The sequence below is a fragment of the Pan troglodytes genome, chromosome 3 (assembly GCF_028858775.2).
Source record: "Pan troglodytes isolate AG18354 chromosome 3, NHGRI_mPanTro3-v2.0_pri, whole genome shotgun sequence".
NCBI classification, from domain to species: Eukaryota; Metazoa; Chordata; class Mammalia; order Primates; family Hominidae; genus Pan; species Pan troglodytes.
Genome location: NC_072401.2, coordinates 67,504,490 through 67,528,131, shown reverse-complemented (window position 1 = coordinate 67,528,131; position 23,642 = coordinate 67,504,490). Strand labels below are relative to the sequence as shown.

General features: G+C 36.4%; 1 long non-coding RNA gene across 1 annotated transcript in view; it reads right to left on the bottom strand.

Annotated features, from left to right (window-relative positions):
• Positions 1-7,690: 7,690 nt before the first annotated feature.
• LOC107974308 (uncharacterized) overlaps positions 7,691-23,642 on the bottom strand; it is a 98,266-nt gene continuing 82,314 nt past the window's right edge. Inside the window, exon 4 of the long non-coding RNA XR_010156596.1 lies at positions 7,691-9,561. This is a non-coding gene — a long non-coding RNA (uncharacterized LOC107974308). The remainder of the gene's footprint in view (positions 9,562-23,642) is intronic.

The window sequence follows — 23,642 nt, the reverse complement described above, 5'->3', positions numbered from 1 at the left end:
AGAGCATAAGATACAAGACAGATTTTGAATCACCATAGACTGCATTATCTCTTAAAGGGAGCTTCCTATTTATAAGATTGGGTCTTAGGTGGCAAGTAGGCCAATAAAGCATATTTATTATTCTTGCTTTTGTTAGTATTGTTGCATTTTTCTCCTTTCCCAAATGAAACATTTCACAAAGTTTATTGTATGTGCTAATTAGATTAGCAATTATCCATTAAGTTGGATTTCAAAGTACCAATCACATTTTATATCTTAATTTGTTACTTTGTCACTAATTAGAATAGCAATTTTTCTAATGGATTAAGTGTAAATTATAACAATTCAGTCCAATTTTTAAAAAGTCTGCATATATTTAAGTAATTGAAATAGTAATCATTAGCTTATATTTGAATTTAATATATCAAGTTAGTAAAGAGTCATATGACAGTTCAAGTCTGTGTAAAATATGGGAAAAATTATTAGAAAAAAACTAGAGTTAATCATTTCAGTATTGTCCAATTTTATCCAGGTTTGAGTTAAGAGATGAGTGACATATTATCTAATCATGCTTTTCAAGACAGATAAACTAAGTTCTCTGATAAGAACAACAACAACAAAACAGAACATAAAATACAATATATTAAAATATCCAAAGTACACTTTTTATGAATGAGCCTTTCATCTGGGAGTAGCTGATTAGTATACCTTCTGGTGCAGTAGTAGCCAAGATGCATGGACTAGATCAGAGACAAATAAATTAAATTTCAGTTTTAAAATTTCTGATTAGTTTTGACATCTGAACTTTCAAAATTGTTCAAAGATTTATTTCTTTTTGCTGACTTTTAACAAATATTTTCTGAACAATTCTATTGACAGATGTTTTCTTACTATCATATTAGAGATACATCGAAGACATATAAAATGTTAGCAGTATGATACCATAATGTACATCTGAAACTGCCTTTGCTAAATTATGACAGTAAGAGAAATCTGACCATTGACTCCCTATCTTGCTTCTAACCTCCAAGCTTTCCTTGGTCATCCTCAGCGTAGGCCATGCTACTTTGGGAGGAATTTAGTTTATAGTTTAATTTTAAAACAAAAATAATAATAGTCCCTCTGTACAACTAATTGCCTCACTGGATATTGAAATTGCCTTTGTAAGACTAATGAGAGGTCACAGGCTAGATTTAGTTTCTACAGTCCCTTACTAGGCAGGGGTAATGGGGCCAGAGGTCACAAGATTTGTGACTTTCTCAATTGCTCCTATGGATAACATCTAGGATTGGGTTTTTTTTTTTTTTTTAGATGTTTTCAGACTGACCCACCCAAACTCATGACTCAACTAATCTGTTACCCCACCCAGAGGCAGACTCAGCAGCACAGGGACCATTTTTCACAACTTCTATGATTTCAGCCCCAACCAGTCAGTGGCACCCATACCCTAGACTCTGTCCACCAAATTGTCTGTAAAAACCCTAATCTCCAGGCATTCCAGGAAACTGATTTCAGTGATAACTCCAGTTCTTCTGCATGGCCAATCTCAAGTCAATTAAACTCTCTCTACTGCAATACCACTGTCTCAGCGAACTGATTTCATTTGTGCAGCAGGTAGGAAGAATCTGTCAGGCCATAACATATTTATTGGATAGACAATAGCCTATAAAATGACTATAAACGCTTGACTACATTAATGCCTTCCTACATTTACTACATTAACATTAATATTCTTTTGTTTATTTACTATATTTAATGATTGTTTTAGTCAGGCACAAGATGCTGTATTGTTTAGGACAGTTCCCTAGTCTTAGGCTAAATAGGAATACCAGTAGAAAAAAATATAGCCTTTGTCAATTATAAACTTGCATAAATCCTGAAATTGCACTCTGCCCCACTATACTATTATTATATAACTCACTCTGGTTCTTTGCTCTTAGTTATGACCCCAGGATGGTAAAAGCTGATGTATATTTACAAATTAGTAAATATGATATTTTAAGATACTGATAATTAAAAAACAGACCCGTCAACCAATTAGGATAACAAATGTATTACTCTCTGTTCTCCAAACATCAAATTAAATATTACAATAAACAAGTTACAATTAACATTGTAAATATGTTAATGATCAAACTCTTGGCAAACAAACTAGTGAATACTTGCTTATGAAAGAGTCCATATCTATGGAATGCTTTTAGCAAGTTGTCTACAGTAGGTTCATGGTAAACAAATAGAAATCTTTGTATTTATGGGGCAGCTTTCTGGAAATGTCTCAGAAGCTATGTAACTATATGAATAGAAAGTGGAGATGTTTCTTGGCCCAGGCAACTCTCCTCTGTGTAAGTGATGTAGTTACATATATTATACCAGATCTTTCCTTGTTTGTCTATGCTTGTGATTATTTATAGCATCTAAATGATTACTAAAGCTATCAGACTTGGTTAGATCTCTGATTCATATGATTGAGATTTGACAATCTGATCCTTTGTGTTATCATAGTATATGTTTAATAAGTTAGGTTAACTACATGGCAGACTAAGTATTTTTAAACAGTCACATGATTGGGTGAAAAATATGTCACAGCCACTTAAAGCAGCTATCATTCAGGAATATGCAAAGAATGTATGATCTTCATCCTTGCAACAAATATTCCTAAAACTTAACTCTTTGTTTAAGAATCCAACAGTTAGTGCATTCTAAAGGTCTTTTGTCTATTAAGCCCAAGTATAAACCAATCCAATTTTTAGTAGTATTTTAGGAAGATAAATTATGACACAAAAGCCATTAACCTATTCTGTACAGAGGGTAAGAGAGAGGGAATGAAAAATCAAATCAGGAGGTTAATTTTTACTCATCTATTTCAAAGCTACAGTAACATATCCTCCATTTACTTTAGGTTTTGATCTTCTCTTTAAATTCTCTTTTATTATTTATATCCTCCAAGTTTTTCCTCTCACCTTAAGCCATATGACTCTGTATTCTCTTAATTATAATCATCTGCTTTTGTATGGATCTTTCTGGTTATGTTTATGCTTATACAAATATAAATGCATCACATGAAAACTTTTACATTTCTTTCTAGATTTCTTTTTTTCTAAGTCCAGAAAGTGCCGTTCTATTAAGCAAATTGCCCTTTTCTTTTTAACAAATTATAATTACTGTCATTAAAAATGAGCTCTTAAAAAAAAGGGCTTACTATTCAGAGAGACACTTCTTTCAGAATTCAGATTTTGATGAAGAGAAATTCTTAAAAATTATAACCTTACTACTTTTCAATCTCTCTCTTTCTCTTTTTCTTTTACCCCTGCTCAGTTCTCCCCTATATAAAAATGACTTATCTGATAGGTAAAATTGGGGAAAACTCACAAGCCTCCTATGGAACATAAGTTAGCTGCTAGTTCATGCTCTAAATCTTCCCATGTCATCTACAGTGCCCTCATGGGGAAGTTTGTCTGAGATCAGTTAGCCAAGGGTGGAGTCACTTTATGTCTGTTTCATGCTGAGGTTCACTGTGGGATTGAATATTTCACTTTCAATAATCATTACGTTCCTGGAAAGATCTCAATGAATCATGTTTTTTTTTAACTTATCAATGCACAATTAGGTCATTTTTAAATTTCTATGTTTACAGTAAGTTTGTAACAAACGTATTTGTAGCTACTTTTTCATATATTTCTGTGATTTATGTCTCTAGACCAAATTTCTAAAATTGAATTTGCTTATACAAAGACTTTTGCATATTTAAAATTTTTATAGGTATTTTCAAGGCACTGTCAATAATTTTCACTAATTTATACTCACAACAATAATGTAAAAAAATGATTTTTCTACTGTAACATCTGAAAAGCTATTTATATTTTTATTCATTTTATTTTCATGAGGTTGAGCAAAATCTTATATATTTATCCTGTGTCTATTTTTCTGCAAATTTTACATTTATGCCCGATAACCTATTTTTCTTTTCTTTTTTTTTTTTGAGACACAGTCTCACTCTGTCGCCCAGGCTGGAGTGCAATGATGTGATCTTGGCTTACTGCAACTTCTGCCTCCTGGGTTCAAGTAATTCTCCTGCCTCAGCCTCCTGAGTAGCTGGGATTACAGGTGCCTGCCACCACACCTGGCTAATTTTTGTATTTTTAGTAGAGACGGGGTTTCACCAGGTTGGTCAGGCTGGTCTTGAACTTCTGACCTCATGATCTGCCCGTCTTGGCCTCCCAAAGTTTTGGGATTACAGGTGTGAGCCACTGCGCCTGGCAGGTTTTTCTATTTTTTTTTTTTTTAATATCTTTGCAAGAGATTCTTTTATGTTAACAAAATGTGTTCTTTTTTAATCATATGTGTTACAAATGATATTTTGTTGTTTATTTGTGACTTGCTATACTCTGTGTATCTTTAACACGCATATGTTTTGAAATTTTATGTAGTTAAATTTCTTATTGTTTTTTTCTTTATGGCTTCAGCATGTCAGGTTTAGAAACTCCTTTTTTGACTTCAAAGTTATACAATACTTTTTTTTTAACTTCCACAATTTTCTCCACATTAAACAGTAAAGTGGGGTGGTATGATTAGGCTGGCTATTTTCATATTTTCCTTTCTATAAAAGTTGAATAATGTTTGAGGTTGGATCAGAAAGAGTAGTAAATGAAGAAAGGTAAGCCACCTTGAACTCCTAAAAAAGCAAAAAAAAAAAAAAAAAAAAAAAACAAATGCAGAAAAATATATGCATAAACAAACAAATGAAAAACGTGGAAAAACATAGGGGTCAGAAGCATCTGTGGTACCTGTAATATGGAAGAGTTGATAAGTCTCTCTTAAAAAGGATGTTTTGGCTGGGTGCCGTGTCTCATGCCTGTAATCCCAGCACTTTGGGAGGCTGAGACAGGGAAATCACCTGAGGTAAGGAGTTAGAGACCAGCCTGACCAACATGGGGAAATCCCATCTCTACTAAAACTACAAAATTAGCCGAATGTGGTAGCGGATGCCTGTAATCCCAGCTACTCAGGAGGCTGAGTCAGGAGGATCACTCGAACCCAGGAGGCAGAGGTTGTAGTGAACTGAGATTGCACCACTGCATTCCAGCCTGCGTGACAAGAGTGAAACTCCATCTCAAAAAAAAAAAAAAAAAAGTATGATTCAAAACATTACGTGTTTCTCGCTATATAAGGCAGCTACAGAAGGAAAAGGCTCATAAAAGTGGTGTTTTCCTTACTACTGAATGATTGAAAGATTGCATCTATTTTCATTTCAATTTGCTTCAATTTCTACCATGGCTTTAAATATAATATCTACTTTATTTCAGCTCACTTACCAATAATTCAGACTTATACAGGAATAGGTATTATCAGGTATTACCTGATAATAAGCAAATATAATAAATGTTATTTTCAATATGCAATATTAAAGTCTAATTTGTAATCTACCATTGTAACTCTAAGTAGGAATTAGAGTAAAAATGAATTCTAATTTAAAAATTTTAATGAGTTTAATACCTTGTATATGTTGAATGTTAATAATTATAATAATAACTTACACTAAAATGTATAATTTTATAATCAGGACCTTGCATTCATTGGATTAAATACATAAATATAAAATATTCAACACTGAAAATATTATCGGAAAATTTGTATGACTTTGTTGAGTGAGTAGAAGAAATAATGGAAAAAACAAAAGCAACGTAGGAAAAGTAGATGTATTTACCTGTCTAAGTCTAGTTATATTATCTCATGCTATTCTATTTTGGTATGGGAAACAATTCCCATAGAATGTTATGGAGCAAGTAATTGAAGAATAAATATTTAAAATCTATGTAATAGTTAAAGATCTAATATCCCTAGTTGTTCAGAGAATGCCTCAAAGTACTAAGAAAAAGATAAATCCGGCTGGGCGCAGTGGCTCACGCCTGTAATCCCAGCACTTTGGGAGGCAGAGGCAGGCGGATCACCAGGTCAGGAGATCGAGACCATCCTGGCTAACACAGTGAAACCCCGTCTCTACTAAAAATACAAAAAATTAGCTGGGCGTGGTGGCGGGCGCCTGTAGTCCCAGCTACTTGGGAGGCTGAGGCAGGAGAATGGCCTGAACCCGGGAGGCAGAGCTTGCAGTGAGCAGAGATTGTGCCACTGCACTCCAGCCTAGGTGACAGAGTGAGACTCTGTCTCAACAAAAAAGAAAAAGATAAGTCCACTTCCCAGTTGGAAGAAGATTTCAGTAATCAATTTAAATTTGAGGAAAATCTATAGCCAAAAATACATGTCAGGAATCTAACCAATTTTTAAATAATTTCTGTATCAATGAGACATATTTTATCTACCCATCATTTTGAATACCAATAGAAATACAACCTTCATTTTTGGTGGCAATTTGAGTAAATGAACACTCTTGTACACTGCTAATAGAAATAATTATTGCTATAGCTTTTATGGAATGTAAATTGCCTTTAACATTAAAAAAAGACCTACCATCTTATAATTTTTTCCATAAATCTTACTTTTATGAATCTTTCATATAGAAGTAAAGAGAACATACATGAATACAGGTTAGATCGATTTATAGAGAGAAAAGAGAGAGAGAAATGGAGATACGTATATGAATATATATATATATATACAGAACTATAGCTATGTATCAAGAGATAAATGGCATACAGATGTATATTGCAGCATTAGTTTACTGAAACAATATTGGTAAAAATTTAAATGTCTGTCAGTATTCATCATTAGAATGGTATAAAAATCTTACATAATGTTACGAAACTATTACAAAAAAATAGGTACTTCAATATTATATACTGTAAATTTTTTAACAAAGCAAGCAACCAACAAGTTAAGAATAATTTAAAGTATATGATTACATTTTGATAAAAATAGCAACATTCCTTAAATGTTTATATGTGTGTGTGTGTATTAGTGGTAACGAAAAAACATATCAGACTAATAACATTTGTTAAATGATAAGTGGGCAGTGTCATGCGCGTCCCTGTGAAGAGAGTCCACCAACAGGCTTTGTGTGAGCAACAAGGCTGTTTATTTCACCTGGGTGCAGGTGGGCTGAGTCCGAAAAAGGAGTCAGCAAAGGGTGGTGGGATTATCATTAGTTCTCATAGGTTTAGGATAGGCGTACAAAGTACCTTCTTAAGGGCGGGGAAGAATATATCGTATCAGTTAGGGCAGGTCAGGAACAAATCACAATGGTGGAATGTCATCAGTTAAGGCTATTTTCACTTCTTTTGTGGATCTTCAGTTGCTTCAGGACATCTGGATGTACTCATGCTGGTCACAGGGGATATGATGGCTTAGCTTGGGCTCAGAGGCCTGACAGGCAAGGGGTTCAGGAGTGGGAATTCTAGACCAACTGCTTACTTTGCTTTGCTTGAAAGTTTACAGAGAATAGATTCCACTATTGTAGATTTTGGTAAGAAACATAATGTATGAAATGTGGAAAGAAAGATAAGTCAATATAATTAGAATAAAAATAAATTAGAAATAAATAAGAAAGTTTTCCCCCTCTGCCTCCCTCCCTCCCTCCATTTCCTCTCCTCTCCTCTCCTCTCCCTTCCCCTCCCCTCCCCTCCCCTCCCTTCCCCTCCACTCCCCTCCCCGCCCCTCCACTCCCCTCCCCTCCCCTCCACTCCCCTCCCCTCCACTCCCCTCCCCTCCCCTCCTCTCCTCTCCTCTCCTTCCCTCTTTTCTTTCTTTTCTTTTCTTTCTCCGAGGCTGGAGTACACTGCAGTGGCATCATAGTGCACTGCAGCCTCAAACTCCTGGGCTCAAGCAATCTTCCCTCCTCAGCCTCCCAAATAGTTGAGACTGTGGTGCACGCCACTACACTTGCTAATTTTTAAATTTTTTATAGAGTCAGAGTCTAGCTTTGTTGCTGAAGCTAGTCTTGAACTCCTAGACTCAAGCAATCCTTCTGTCTCAGCCTCACAATATGGCAGGATTATAGGCATAAGCCACTGTGCCAAGCCTTAAGAAGCTTTTTGAATAAATTGTTATTATTATTACAAACAAATTGTTTTGGGTCTCAAACTTTGAACTTCCTATTTTTATTTTTAAAATTTACTTTAGAAGTAATAGGAAGAAGTTTATAAATACGAAAAAGATAATTCCATCATAAATGGGTCATTTCCACTAAACATTTGTGTGAAAATTTAAGAAGATAGGCTGCTACTGTAAAATACGGCAAAAATGTGTTTAACGTACATTGTATTTTTCTTCTATCTATGCTAGAATACATTCATCCTTATATTAGCTCCCAAGTTGAACTTAAAATATCTGGATGAAGGATTAATAATGTAATCTTTGCTTAGTTCGATTCAAACAAATTAGGTAATAATGAAGTATTTGAATCCATTATCATTTTGAACTATGTGTTTTTCTCAATTAGGAGGAATTAAAATGAAATCTTGCAATTTGTTAAAGTTTTAAAAAATTTATGTCTAGATCTTATTGAGATTCTAGTTCGTTGGCATAAGAGATTTGTAAAGCACATGCAATCGTTCATTTCCAGTCACAATTCCAGCTTAGATAGGCCTGAAGCTGGTTCAGTTCAGAAACCCACCTAGAGATATTGGGGCTTCCACCACCACTACCTCCTCCTGCTACCCACCGCTAGGTGCTAAGATACTAAACGAGACAGGGAAAAGGAAAGGGGAAATAAAAAATAACATAGATTCATACAATAAAAATTTATCCCAGTCATCCAGTCTGAATGACAGATGAAAGCAGAACTGATTTGCTATTCCCCTGAGCACCTTTCCCCAAAGTGCCAAATATCAATGTTTTTAAAGGTAGTATGTTGACAGGATAGTTATTAAAACTACAAAAGAAGAGGAAGTACATAAAAGTAAGACCTGGAGGCTGTCAAAAGATTGTGCTATTCTTCCCAATCAACCAATTTTACAGTCCTGTTGAGACCTGGCCTTTAGCTCAGTTCCTTGCTGATGAGACCCAGCTTTCCTATATCCACACACCTCTTTTTTACCCAAACCCTATAAAAGAATCCCTGAGGCTCCAAGGAACTCAGTTTAAAACAAAATACAAAAATTGCTGTCTTAGTTCAATACACTCATTCAATAGATGAAGACATTTGAACTTAAATAGGTGAAATATTTTACGGAAGTTATGTGTCTTAGTCTATTCATAACAAACTGCCATAGACTGCGTGGCTTCGAAACCAGAAAAATTTATTTCTTGTGGTTCTGGAGCTGGAAAGTCCAAGAGCAAGGCACCAGATGAGGAAGCTGCCTTGAGTCTCTGATTCTTGGTTCATAGAGGACTGTCTCTCACTGTGTCCTCACAGGGTAAAAGGGGTGAGGATTTGTCTGGGCTCTTTTATAAGGGCATGAATCCGTAATCACCTGATCAATTCTCAAAGGCCTTATTTTCAAATAACATCACGTTGGGGATTAGGTTTCAGCATACGATATTTGCAAGCACACAAGCATTTCGTCTATAACATTATGTTTGGTAATGGGCAGAACTTAGCTTTGAACTCACGGCCTCTGCATCTTGGTTTGGTTTTCTTTTCCAACATCAAGGTACATCGTAGGAAACTGTCCTAAATCTTAGTTCATCCTTATTTAAATAAAGAAAAGAAAATATTTAAAATTACCAGAGATAAAGTTTTAAGTAACCCACACAACTTTCCACATTAAGGATTTTGTGTTTTATAAATTATACTGTTGACTCAAACAACACAGATTTGAACTGTACAGGTTCATTTATACATGAATTTTTAAAAGTAAATAAATATATCAGAACATGTTTTGAAGATTTGCAACAATTTGAAAAAAATAGCAGATGAGCCTAATAGCCTAGAAATATTTAAAAAATAAGAAAAAGTTAGGTATGTCATGAATGCATAAAATATATGTAAATACTAGTCTATTTTATCATTTACTACCACAAACTATGCACAAATCCATTATAAGAAATTAAAAATTATCAAAATGTATGGACACAAACACAGACTCTGCATGGTGCCATTGGAAGTTAAGGGAAATGGAAACAATTGTAAAGATGCAATATATTAAATCATAACTGCATAAAATTAACTGTAGTACATACTATACTACTGCAATAATTTTGTAGTCACCTCCTGTGGCTTTTACGGTGAGCCCAAGTGTTGCAAGTATTCCCTTAAAGCACTGTGTGATGCTAACCTTCCCTGCATGAGAGGTTTGTCTCTCCAGTAAATTACTTATCACTGTAAAAAGTGATCTCTCACAGTTCTCGTGTATTTTTCATCATGTTTAGTGAAATACTGTAAACCTTAAATAACACCATGGAACCCATATGAAGTGCCACTAGTAATGCTGGAAGGGCTCCCAAGAAGCAGAGGAAAGTCATGACATCATAAGAAAAAGTTAAATTGCTAGATATATATCCTAGATTGAGATCTGTAGGGCTGTTGTCCGCCACTTTAAGATTAATGAATCCAGCATAAGGACTATTGTAAAAAAAAGAAAAGGAAATTCATGAAGCCATCCTGCAGCTATGCCAGTAGGCATGAAAACTTGCACTTTTTGTGAAATACAAGATATGTGTGAATTGACTGTTCATGTTATCAGTAAAACTTCCAGTCAACAGCAGGCTATTAAGTTTGGGATGAGTCAAAATTTATGTGCAAATGTTTGACTGTTTCCAAGGGAAGAGTTGGTGTCCCAACTCCCGTGTTCTTCATGGGTGAACTGTAGTTATACTGTCTGAAATGTGCTTCTAGAATGTTGATAATATTTTGTTTCTTGAACTGCATGTGTATAGCTTGTGACATTCTCTGAGCTATAAACTTAAGATTTTTGCAGTTCTTTGGATCTATTTTGTACTTCAATTAAAAAGTTAAACAATAGTGACTGTTCGTTAATACAGAAATTGCTGTAGTATGGACTCATGAGAAAACCACAAAACTTTAATTCATCTACCCTGTGAAATATTACTGAACTGTCCTATATCTAAAGATCTGCAACTCTGAAAGGAAAACTGGAATTATTTTGAATATTGCATGAAAGAATCCACATTAAGTATCTAGCATGGCGCCTGGCATAGCAGATTTTCAATACGTTGTAATTCTCCTTAATAAATATGTTGTAATTTTAATTCTGTTTCAAAGAAGCATTAAATAATAAAAGGAGTGTAGTCATTGTGGTTTAATTTTCAGGTCTAGCAAATATTAGTTTTCTTTAATTTTTGGAGTTTAGAGTAATCTATAATAGTAAATGTTTACCTGAAATATCCTTCTGTACTTAATATTCCTCAATTCATGGCCTTCTTATTAGATTGATAACTGATGACTGATTCACTGACTTATTCATTTATTTATTCATTACTTATACAGTATTTACTGAGTGTATTAATCAGTGTTCTCCAAAGATACAGAACAAATACAATATGTGTATGTGTGTGTGTTGGCGGCGGGGTAAGAAGAGAGAGAGAGGGAGAGACTGTAAGGCTTTAGTTCATAAGGCTGTGGGAGCTAGCAAGTCTGAAATCTTTATGGCAGGTTGGCAGGCTGGAGACCCTGGAAAGAATTCTTGGTGCACTTCAAGTCTAAAGGCTGTTTGGAGGCAGAATTCCTTCATCCTCAGAGGACCTCAGTCTTTTTCTCTCAAAGCCTTCAACTGATTGAATGAGGTTCACTCACTCTTGTTATGGAGTGTAATCTTCTTTACTCAAAGTCTACTGGTTTAAATGTTAATCACATTTTAAAAATATCTTCATGGCAACATCTGCTATTTGACCAAACATCTGGGCACCATAGCCTAGCAATGTTGACACATAACATTAACCATCACACTGAGTTTTAAATATAAGAAGCATGGCTGGGAACTAAAAATCTGTTGAGCACATAACCCAGTGGTGGAAACTGAAAGGGAAGGAAAGGGGAAAAGAGGGACAGACACAAGGTCAACTAACTAGATTACAATAAGAAAAGCAAAATAACAGATCCTTGCCAAACGTCAAGGGAGCTGAGAGTAGGAAGTGAATAATTTTGCCTGAATAAAATAAGAGGTGCATTGATGCTCAAGATGCTTTCCTCTCATCCAGAAATTTGGCCCAGAGGAGCAATAGCTCTAGACAGAGAGAAATTTAAAGAGATGTGTGAAGCTCCACCTTGGGGCTCATGTGGAACTTGTTCTAGGCTTGGTTCCAAAATTTTTGCAAACTTAAACTGGGATTCAATTTTACAGTGAAATTGAATATGCATTGGGATCTTTCTTAGTTTGAGGCGTAGTCTTTAAAAATCTCCATCCCCCAGAGAGATCTTATTTTATAAGCATCATACACAACTATTTGTTTGATTAAATATGCAGAGTTTTTGAAAGCCTTTTATAAATTGCTTTACTCTGTGAGCTATCCAGTTTTTCCATCTGAAATGTTCATAGTAGAATCTTCAGCAAATCACAAAGTTTTTGGTTGCAGGATTTTGGCAGCCAAATTCACTCTGAGCACAAGGGGCTGTCTTTCTTCAGCACACTGCATTAGAGAAACAGTTATACACCCTAAGGGTTTTCAGAATTTCTTTGTTCATCAAAGAATTGAATCATATTCCTGAAAGTGGATCTATTTCTTTCAAGACCAAATTTAAATGATCATTAACAAATCAAGCTAGACACTAATTAACTCTCCTAATGAAATTAATGCATTTTATATGTATTAATGTTTATATCACAAGAGACACACTGTCAATCTAGATTTCACAAAGGAATGTTACATACCTTCCAACTATTGAGTATTGGAAAAAATTTCTAGGATCTCTATCTCATCCTAAACTATTCTCCATCTGGCTGGCTGTGGTTTGGCACATTGGCTTCCTAATCTCCAAATCTCTTCAAGACTACGAAGGTCATATGAAATCCTTTGTACTTTCTGCCCCATTGGACCTGGAATGTTATTTGTTTGTTTCTTCCATAACTTGCATCTCCACATTCTTCATATATTAACTTTTGTTTTACCTGCTGAGAGAAACTGTCTTTGACCAGCCCATCCACTGCAGGCCTCTGACCACTCATTTCTCATCTATGGGCCACTGCTGTCATGCTCTTTGTAGCCATTGGGGTTCATATAATAATCTGAAGTTATATTGCTTATTTATTTATCTATTCATATAACACTTTTTTTTTCCACTAGGAAATTTGCTTCACTAAAATAAGGAACTTGCCTGGCCTTTTTTCTTTTTTTTAACAGCTGTATGCTTAACACAAAATATGTACAAATTTATGTTTGTTGATGAAATAGTGGAAACAAAACAATGTGGCCCTGATAGTCAAACAAAATGTTATTTAAAGTGAAGTTCATAAAAAGTGAGGTCAGGAATACAATTATAGCTTCTGTTTTATTTTAAGTGAGCTATCAATTATAAATATCAGTCTCCAAAGTGAATGTGAGATAAATGCCATACCCAAATTTAAAAGAGAAATAGTCCCTATCTTTGAATCCTTTGGCCATATTGATACAAAAAAAGTGTGGGGTGTCCCCCAAAATTGTAGGGAAGGCAAGAAGACTGTGAAGAGATATACACATGTATATCTCTTCCCCCTTTTCCTGTGGATGTGGCTTCCTGTTAGCCAAGCTGCAGTGATTGTTATCTCTCTTCTGGGCCTAGCTACCAAGCAAGTCTACCTGGCTCTGAAGTGGTACTGGGGGTTGTCTGCACAGAGTCCTGTGATGTGAACTGTCTATGGGTCTCTCAGCTGTAGATACCAGCACCTGTTCCAGTGGAGGTGGCATAGCAGTGAAATGGACTCCATAATGGTTCTTAGCTTTGATGGTTTAATGCTCTATTTTTGTGCTGGTTGGCATCCTGCCGGCAGCTGGTGCTTTCCAGGGAGCATCAGATGTGGTAGTATGGGGAGGAACAGATGGTGGGTGGGGCCCTAGAACTCCCACGATTATATACCCTTTGTCTTCAGCTACTCCGGTGGATAGGGAAGGCCCACCAGGTGGGAGCAGGGCTAGGTGAGTCTGAGCTCAGACTCTTTGGGCGGGTCTTGCTGCAGCTGCTGTGGGGGATGGTGGTGAGGTTCCCAGGTCAATGGAGTTGTGTATCCAGGAGGATTATGGCAGCCTCTGCTGAGTCAGGCAGGTTGTCAGGGAAGTGGGGGAAAACCAGCAGTCACAGGCCTCACCCAACTCCCACGCAATCCAATGTGCCAGTCTCACTCCCACCGTACTCCCCCTAAGAGCCCTGAGTCTGTTTCCAGGTGGTGGGTGAACCACGCTTGAGAACTTGCCCCAAGCTACCTGCCTCCCAGATGCAAAAGACCAGGGCTTTGGTTCTTCCTTTGCCTATGGAGTCTGCACACCAGATTCACACTCTCCCTCAAGTTCCGGCCAGGTGGCTTCTCGCCTGGTTCAAATTGTTACAAAGTTCAGCTGGAGATTTCCTTCTCCCTGTGGCGTTTTTCCCTGGGCTCCTCTGGCCACTCTCCTGAAGGATCCCCATGGTGCCAGGCAGGAATGGCCTGCTTGGGGAGCCAGCGAGCTCCCAGGGCCTTTCCTGCTGCTTCTTCTACCCCTGTATTACACTTGGCTCTGTAGATTGACTCAGCTCCAGGTAAGGTCAGAAACTTCTCCCGCAAACAGACCTTCAGTTTCCCCAGTGGGGGTGTGTGTTTGGGAGGGGAGGATCTTCCTTTCCTGCTTCCACAATTGGGGCACTCACAGTATTTGGGGTGTCTCCCAGGTCCTGCAGGAGCAGTCCGCTTCCTTCCAAGGGTCTGTGGGTCCTCTTGGGATTCCTGGCTTGTTCTTGCAGTAGATCTGGAGCTAAAATTTTGATGCGAGCCTCCACACGCTGCTCTGTCCATCTGAGTCGGAGCTGCAGTCTGGTCCTGCCTTTTGGCCATGATCCACACAACTTTTTCTTATCTCGAAAAGTTTTAATTTTGAATGAAGATTAAAGCACTTCGGGAATAGGTGAATTGTATTTGCCACTATGTCTGTTGATTAAGAAGAAGCAGAGATTATGGGATCTGATTCAATTTGTATCCACAGGCAAAAGATTACCCCCAATGTATAAGTTTTAAGGCATCATTTAGATTCAGAAATACGTTTGTGTATTTCTCTCATCTCAAGAATCAGGTATTTCAACATACCAGTTATAGGCAATTCTGTTATCCCAAGTATTCCTTTAGAATCTATGGCAGAATTTATCTCCCTTTCAATTAATTCTCCATGCAACAGCTATATATGTGTGTGTTTGTGTATATATATATATATGTTTTTTTTTTTTTGAGACAGAGTTTTACTTTTGTTGCCCAGGCTGGAGTGCAATGGCACGATCTCGGCTCACCGCAACCTCCGCCTCCTGGGTTCAAGCAATTCTCCTGCCTCAGCCTCCCAAGTAGCTGGGATTACAGGCATGCACCACCAGGCCCAGCTACTTTTGTATTTTTAGTAGAGACCAGGTTTCTCCATGTTGGTCAGGCTGGTCTTGAACTCCCAGCCTCAGGTGATCTGCCCACTTCGGCCTCCCAGAGTGCTGGGATTACAGGCGTGAGCTACTGCGCTCAGTGCCACAGCTAGATTTTTAAAAACTCAAATTAGATTATGAGAATTCCCTGCTTAAAAATTTCTAATTGCCTTTTAGTGCTTTTATAATAAAATTTAATCTCCTTGACCATAGCATATAGGGTCTACATATTTTGGCTCCTTGCCCAATTCATTGACGGTATTTATTCTAACTCACCTCCCCCCACCCCCTACCTCAACCCCTAACTTCTGTTCTTCAATCACATTGCCTTTTTTAAAATTCTTAAAACATGTCGGGCTTATTTCTACCTGAGAATGCTGTTTCTCCAGCCTGAAACGTTCTGGTTCCAGACTTTCTGACTGTGTCCTCAGACACTCAGGTCTTAGCACAAATAATCCCTTCATAATGAGGCCTTTGATGACCTCATAATTTAACCTAGACACTTTATCCCTGACCTCCCTGGAGACTGCTCTACCATTCTTTATTTTATCAACTAGCTTTATTTTCTTCATATGATTTATTATTAAGTGAGATTATTTACTTATTTTTTTCCTGCTTTGGTCTGTGTCTTGCATTAGGCTATAAACTCCATGACAGTAGTGAATAAATTTGTTTTACTTAACAATAAATATCTTAGGACAAAGCATGTGCTCAATCAATTTTATTGAATGAAGAAGTAAAACAAAAGCATTTCTTTAAACATTAAATTATCACATAGTTGAATTTATTTTTTTTAAAAAACAACATTATTGTGATTTTGAGAAATGGACTACGTACATGAGATTTACTAGTTTGTTTGGTTTTGATGCCATGGTAGTTTAAAATGTAGTGTTTTTATTTGGGGCATTGTTCAATTTTTACTGCTTAGACAGTTCTTTTAGTCATACATAGGCTATGCTAGACATCTTGATAAAATATTTAAAAATTAAACATGAATTTTTTACATAATTTCAAATATTTAAGTCTTTTAAAACAAGGTAGACTTACGTTTATCCAAAATGGTTGGCCAGTAAGATACTCCAGTTCACGGAAAATTTTGATTAATTAGAGCTTATCATACACAATGGCTATTAATAAGTAATTTCTGGAATCGGGTAGAAGAAATCAATTTCAAACTGCATGTACGTTAACCTGTTGTTTTGATGGCTCTAAATGCACTCTAGAATCTTGCTGAACATCCTAATGGAATAATGTAGAATCACACATATTGGTGCTACACAGGGGCTTGGCATCCTTCACATTCTTAAAGGATATCTTATTCCTACTTCTTACTTTCCAATATGTAAAATATTACCACAGGTGTTGGAGGAGTGGTGGTGGTGTTGGAAAAGGGAGGAAGGGAACAATGAATCTCATGTTTTCTCCCTGTTGTGAAAATGCTGCATTATCTTAACAAAACATTCTGGGAATAGAGGGAAATGATTCTTCATAGAAAAATTGTATCTCCTCTAGATATCTTGATATAAATTAATTAACTTCAATCTCCCTTTCCCATGTCTGCAAACTTCCAAAGCTGTAGTAGTCTACTGTGTAATGGGAAGAATGACATCCTAATGTGTCTAGCAAGCATCTAAGTGGAAATGCTACGAGAGTTCTGACTTGTGTCATTAGTTAAATGTTAATCTCATCAATTATTGTATGTTTATAAAGGTATTCTTAATATTATTCAAATAATGTCACAGAAAACTTCACAAAATATGGTATGGTGTTCTCTATCATCTTATCATTTTTATAATTTGAGCAAGACTTGGTATCATTTTATCATATGTAAAAATGGAAGAAAGAAAAGCACCAACCTCCAAGGCGATTTTGCATAAAAGTGTTTTATTCCTATAGGATATCACATTTACATTTAATATATCTCTACTGCATTGCATTACAGTTACTGTTTAAAAATTTCAGTTTCCCACTGTACTAAGAGTTAGGTTGTTTGTTGAAGCAAAATGTTTCATTGTTATTATTCTTAAAATATCTACCTCTACCTGAATATTTAAGAATGGGCTTGGCCATGTAGCCTGATATTTGGGAGAAGTGAGAAAGAAGAAAAGAGAGAGAGAGAGAGAGAGAAGGACAGAGAGGTGACAACAGGACCAAAAGTAAAGTCTTAAAAAACTTGATTCATGAGTGGTAAGATATGAGAAGTTTGATGTTTTGAAAATCATTTTTTAAAGTGTATTTTGTTTTCTTTTCTTAGAAAGTGAGTTGAAAGCAATTTCATCTACAATGAGCTATAATGCTCTACAGTAATGTAGGTGTATGTCACCATCAGAAGAAAGGGCAAGACTTAGAAGAAACCTTGGCCAGAAGGAAGATGGAGGAGAGAACCTGTGCTGTTTGCCCCCTGCTAAAATTGTGGGAAGAAGAATTGGGCAGAAAGAAGGAAACATCCATTGAGACATTTTTGTCATAACACTTCTGCTCTGGGCAAAATTTCACTTTGCATTTGAAGATCTGTCAAGAAACCAGCTCTTATAGTCCCTTGGCAGATTCTGGGGCACTTATGCATCAGTCAGACGGAGCACAGATATAATGCCCCTAAACATCTTTTGGATTCCATGTAGTGTGAACCGACTCAGCAAGTCCTCTCTCCTCCAAGAAAGGATGAGGCACTTGCAGAGTCTGAGATGGTAGGTAGCCAAAGGGAGCCATAGAGAGGTGGAGATTAATCTGCTGTTGAGGTCTATAAGGAAAACCAATTTTGCTTGGGGGAGAAAAAAAAAAAAAAAGAAAATCAGAGCCAGAACTTCAGTTGTCTATATGAGTAAGAACTGAGTATTTGGCTAGAGTTGAGGGTACACATGGGAGTGTTGGGAGGTTAGGGAACCACTTGTCCTGATCCAGCTAAGATTCATCCCACTTGTTAGCCAACCTCAGACTTCAATATTTGATGCCAGTGTCACACCCAGGTGACAAGAGGTATTATCATAGAAATCAGAAGAGCCAAAGGGTGGTAAAAAATCTCATTAGTGTAGACTTGGTGTATGTGCTTCCAACGTATGAAGCTACTTAAACTTCTACTTTTAATATATACTGCATATGCCATATGGTAAAAGAAGGAAACGAAATCTCTAAGATCAAACATTTGGTAAAGAAAAAAATATAACTGAGTTATCCATAGTAGCTTCATACTATTGTTAGGTCAGACTCAGTTTATAAGATTGAAATCTATCTATCTATTCATCTAATTATTTTTTATACTACTACTACCCAGTGCCTTGATGTGATGGTTAATAGTGTCAACTTGATTGGATTGAAGGATGTGAAGTATTGTTTCTGGGTGTGTCTGTGAGGGTGTTGCCAAAGGAGATTAACATTTGAGTCAGTGGACTGGGAGAGGCACACCCACCCTCAATCTGGGCGGGCACCATCTAATCAGCTGCCAGGATGGCTAGAATAAAGCAGGCAGAAGAAAGTGGAATGAGGAGATGGGCTGAGTCTTCCGACCTTCATCTTTCTTTTGTGCTGGATGCTTCCTGTGTTCGAACATCGGACTCCAAGTTCTTCAGCTTTTGGTTTCTTGGACTTATACCAGTGGTTTGCCAGGGGCTTTCGGGCCTTTGGTCACAGACTGAAGGCTGCACTGTCGGCTTCCCTACTTTTGAGGTTTTGGGACTCGGACTGGCTTCCTTGCTCTCCAACTTGCAGCACCTATTGTGGAACTTCACCTTGTGATTGTGTGAGTCAATATTCCTTAATAAACTCCCCTTCATATATACATCCAACCTATTAGTTCTGTCTCTCTAGAGAATCCTGACTAATACACTTGTTATCAGCAAGAAAAGAAAATGAACAAAGATTGTCTTTGATAATCCAAATGCTTCTTTGACAAAGGTATTATAGTAAATAGATTCATATTAGTGGAGTGTTCCCAAACAACAACAACAAAAGAAATAACTTCATTTGTATTTTTGAAGATTTCTTCAAATTAACTTTAAAGTTACCGTATAAAGATACTTAGAATTAAAATCCAGTTTCTGGTCTGGAATGTAAGGAGCTTAGAAGTCTCTACTCTGTTTTAACAGGTAAAAAGCTGAATAAACTGAAAAATCAGCAACTCTTCTTAGATCCAGAAGAGAAATGAGATCACAGGGCAAACCACTTCCCCAAAGTTGAAGAGACAGCCAGAAAAATACAGAAATAAAAACCATAACACTCTGATTTTAAAAAATCAAAGGAGAACTAAAGAAATAGAGATAAATTCCATTTTTATGGGTAGAAAGATAATATTAAGAAGTCAAATCTCCCAGTTTGATCTGTAGATTCAATGCAATCCCAATCAAAATCCCAGAAACATATATTGTGGATATCAGCAAACTGATTCTAATGGGTCATTACATGGAGAAGCAAAAGGCCCAGATTAGCCAACACAAAATCAAAGGAAATAACAAAATTGGAGGACTAACGCTACTCAGTTTCAAGACTTAATACAAAGCTACAATAATCAAGATCATTTGATATTGACAAAAGAATAGATAAGTACATTAGTGAACAGAATGGAGAGCTCAGAAATAGACCCACATAAACATAGTCAACTGATCTTTGATGAAGGAGCAAAGGTAATACAATGGAAGAAAACAGCCTTTTCAATAAATGGTGCTGAAACAAGTGGACATCCACATGCATACAATAATCAAGACGGAGACCTTACACCCTTCATAAAGTTAACTCAGAATGCAGCACAGATATAAATGTAATATGTAAAACTATAAAACTCTTTGAAGATAACACAGTAGAAAATCTATATAACCTTGTGTATAGTGATGACTTTTTAGATACAACACCAAAGGCACAATTTATGAAATAAAGAATTGATAGCTGGAGTTCATCCAAATTGCAAATTTCTGTTTTGCAAAAGATATTGCCAGGAGAATGTAAAGATATGCCGCAGATTGGGAGAAAATATTTGCAGGCATATCTGACAAAATAATGTTATCCAAAATATGCAAATAATTCTTAAAACTTAACAACAAGAAAACAAACAACCAGTTCAAAACCTAGGTCAAAGATCTTGGCAGACACCCCACCAAAGAAAATATACAGATGACAAATAAACATATGAAAGGGTGTTCATAAAATTTGTTGTCAGGTAAATGCAAATTAAAACAAAAATAAGATACCACTATACATCTGTTAGAATGGTCATAATCCAGAACATTGCAACACAAAATGTTGGAGAACATGTAGACCCACAGGAACTCTCATTCATTGCTTGTGGGAATGAAAAAATGGTACAGCCACTTTGGAACAGTTTAGTAGTTTCTTCCAAAACTCAACATACTCTTATCATACTTTCCAGTAATTGTGACCCTTGGTATCTACCCAAAGAAGCTGAAATTTTATAGCCACACAAAAACCTGCAGAGGAACGTTTACAGCAGCTGTACTCATAATTGTCAAAACTTGTAAGCAACCAATATGTCCTTTAGTAGGTGAATAGAAAAATAAATGATGGTACACGTAGTCAGCAGAATATTGTCCAGAACTAAAAGGAAATGAGCTATCAAGCAAGGAGAAGCATGGAGGAAACTTAAATGTATATTATCAAGCAAAAGAAGCAATCTGAAAGGGCTTTATACTATATGATACAAATTACATATGACATTCTAGAAAAGGCCAAACTGTGAAGCCAGTAAAAGGATCCATTGTTGCCAGGGGTTGGGGCTAGTGATAGGAGATAAATAGGCAGAGTCCAGAGGATTTTTAGGGCAGTGTAAATACTGTGTGATACTACTCTGATGAATATATGTCATTGTATATTTATTCAAACACACAGAATGTACAAACCAACAGAGAACATAAACTATGAGCTTTGGGTGATAATAATGTATCAATATATATTCATGAATTATAACATGTATAACTTTTGCGGGAGATGATACTAATGGGGACAGCTATACATCTGTGGGGGCAGGTGGTATATAGGAAATATTTGTACCTTTCAATCAATTTTTCTGTGAACCTAAAATTGCTCTAAACATAAATATAATAAAATAGAATTGGTCTGAAAGTGTATTTTAAGAAGAGACAACTTAAAGAGATCAATTAAAATTGAATATTATCTGACAATTTAGCAACTCTTCATTTCTAATTAGTTTAATTTTTTTGATATTAGTTTACCTTTATAAGATTTATGGTAGAATAGGGAGTTATATTTGCTGTGTACTTTTATGATTATTTATTATAATCACAAGTTGAAATTATTCAGTTTTTTTATTCATCAGTCCACTTGCCTCTATTATCAAGGCACATAGAGTTATTGATTATTAAAAGATGCTTCCAAGAAGTACTCTTCCTGGTTGTTTGAATGTAATTGAGTAAGCTTGTCAATTTATTGGTATATTCAGCAGTTTAAGAGCTTGCAGTTTTGATTTTCTATCCCTTCCTTGCTTGGGCAGTTCCTTCTTGTACAACATGCTTCAGTATTCGTGATTCCTTGCTGAGCACCGGAGCAAAATGTTGCAATCCTGTTAATTTGAATATCTCCCTCACCTTACGGCTCAAATCATTCATCTAATATTCTCAATTCAAAGTACCTTGGAAACTGGTATGGTGGTATGCATATTTGAAATCCACAGATACATGAATTAATGTATTTATCCAACAATGTAGTGTTTTCCTTTATCAAGTTATTTGATAGAGATGCTAATAGAGTAACTTTGAATTTTGTCCCTAAGCACCTGGTATAAGTGCTAATATGTAAATAAGCCAAAGAGTAGTTCCCACATTAGCTGACAGGAGGATTCATCTATGCATAATGATGTGCTGGATGAATCTCATTCTTGCTTTAGTGCAACTAAGCATGCAATAGCCTGTGAGGATGAGGCAAAGAAAAGGTTAATTCTCAGAGGCTCATCTTTCTCTACACTAACTAATTAATAATGGAATTCATTAGAATTATTTAGCTTATGAATATATGAAATTTAAATTTTATATTTCTTTCATGTTATAATTTGAGAATGAAACTATAGGTGACACAGGGAGACCTATTCTACACAAATGTGCATTAAATTTAAATTTAGTCATCTCTACTTATTGACTTTTACTAAATGCAGATCAGTTTTTCAAATGCTCAAGAGGAGAGCAATGGAGAAAAAGAAAGAGAAAGGAAGAGAGACTATAACAAATGCTACCTGTACGTCTGCTACAATGAATTCTTAATAATTGTTATGAAGCCATATTATCAATGTAAATTGAACACAGCCCAGAGATGAACTTGGTATGACTTTCAATTGTGTGAAGGTATTAGATTCACTTATAAAGTAAACATTTATTCAGCACCCACTGTGTTCCAAACCTATAAAAAATGTTGGAAATAAAAGTGAATGTAGCCAGGTGCGGTGGCTCCTGCCTGTAATCCCAGCACTTTCAGAGGCCGAGCTGGGCAGATCACTTGAAGTCAGGAGTTTAAGACCAGCCTGGCCAACATGGTGAAGCCTTGTCTCTACTGAAAATGCAGAAATTACGGGGCGTGGTGGCAGATGCCTGTAATCCCAGCCACTCAGGAGACTGAGGCAGGAGAATCGCTTGAACCCAGGGGGCAGAGGTTGCAGTGAGCCAAGATTGTGCCACTGCACTCCAGCCTGGGCGGCAGAGCCAGACTGTGTCTCAAAAAAAGAAAAAAAAAAAAGTGAATGAGACAAAGACACCAGTTTCAGTGAACCACAGGAGAAGAGAGGGCAGGGAGGAGACTCATAATAATGCTTGCTAAGTATCAGGTATTGTTCTTAGAGGTCTGTCTGAATCAACTCATTTGGTTCTCACTCTTATAAAACGTATATATCTCTGTGGGAAAGATACTTTACTCCAGTTTCACAGATGAGGAAACTTTGGCACTGAACACTGATATTAACTTATCTAAGTTAATGTAGTTATTCCACTAACCAGGAGAGGTGAAGTCATGTGTCTATACCAAAGAAATCATAAGAACATAGAATAAAGGTCTATTGTGTCTTTTCTTGCTCAAGTCATAGTCTTACATGGCTTGGGAATTCCTCCTTCAAGAGGTCACTCAGAGATCAAGGTTGCTTCCACGTTGTAGCTACAAAACTATAACTAAGACATTGGAAATACCTAGTTTTCAAGGTCATCATGGAGGGTTAGGGAGGGTGAGGGGATTGATCATGGGGATTATGAACAGTCCTGGAAATGACGAACGCTACTTCCTTCATATCCATTTGCTAAATCAG